This window comes from Austrofundulus limnaeus, unplaced genomic scaffold (genome assembly GCF_001266775.1).
Source record: "Austrofundulus limnaeus strain Quisiro unplaced genomic scaffold, Austrofundulus_limnaeus-1.0 Scaffold327, whole genome shotgun sequence".
NCBI classification, from domain to species: domain Eukaryota; kingdom Metazoa; phylum Chordata; class Actinopteri; order Cyprinodontiformes; family Rivulidae; genus Austrofundulus; species Austrofundulus limnaeus.
Window position 1 is genome coordinate 178,674 of NW_013952729.1, and position 282 is coordinate 178,955.

A 282-nucleotide genomic window follows, 5' to 3' on the forward strand; every position below is an offset into this window, starting at 1 on the left:
GTCCTGACCCGACGACGTAGCTCGTCTGTGCTGGTTGATTCTTTTGAACAGTGGCTGTTTTGTTTCCCCGATGTATAACTGATCACAGTCCTCCTGACACTTAACAGCATACACTATATTACTCTGTTTTTGCCGGGGAACTGGATCTTTGGGGTGAACTAATCTTTGGCGTAACGTGTTTTGGGGTTTGAAAGCCACTGGGACATCATGTTTAGAGAATAAAAGTCTCAGTTTCTCTGAAACGCCCGCCACATATGGAATGACGACTGGTTTGAGTCTGGG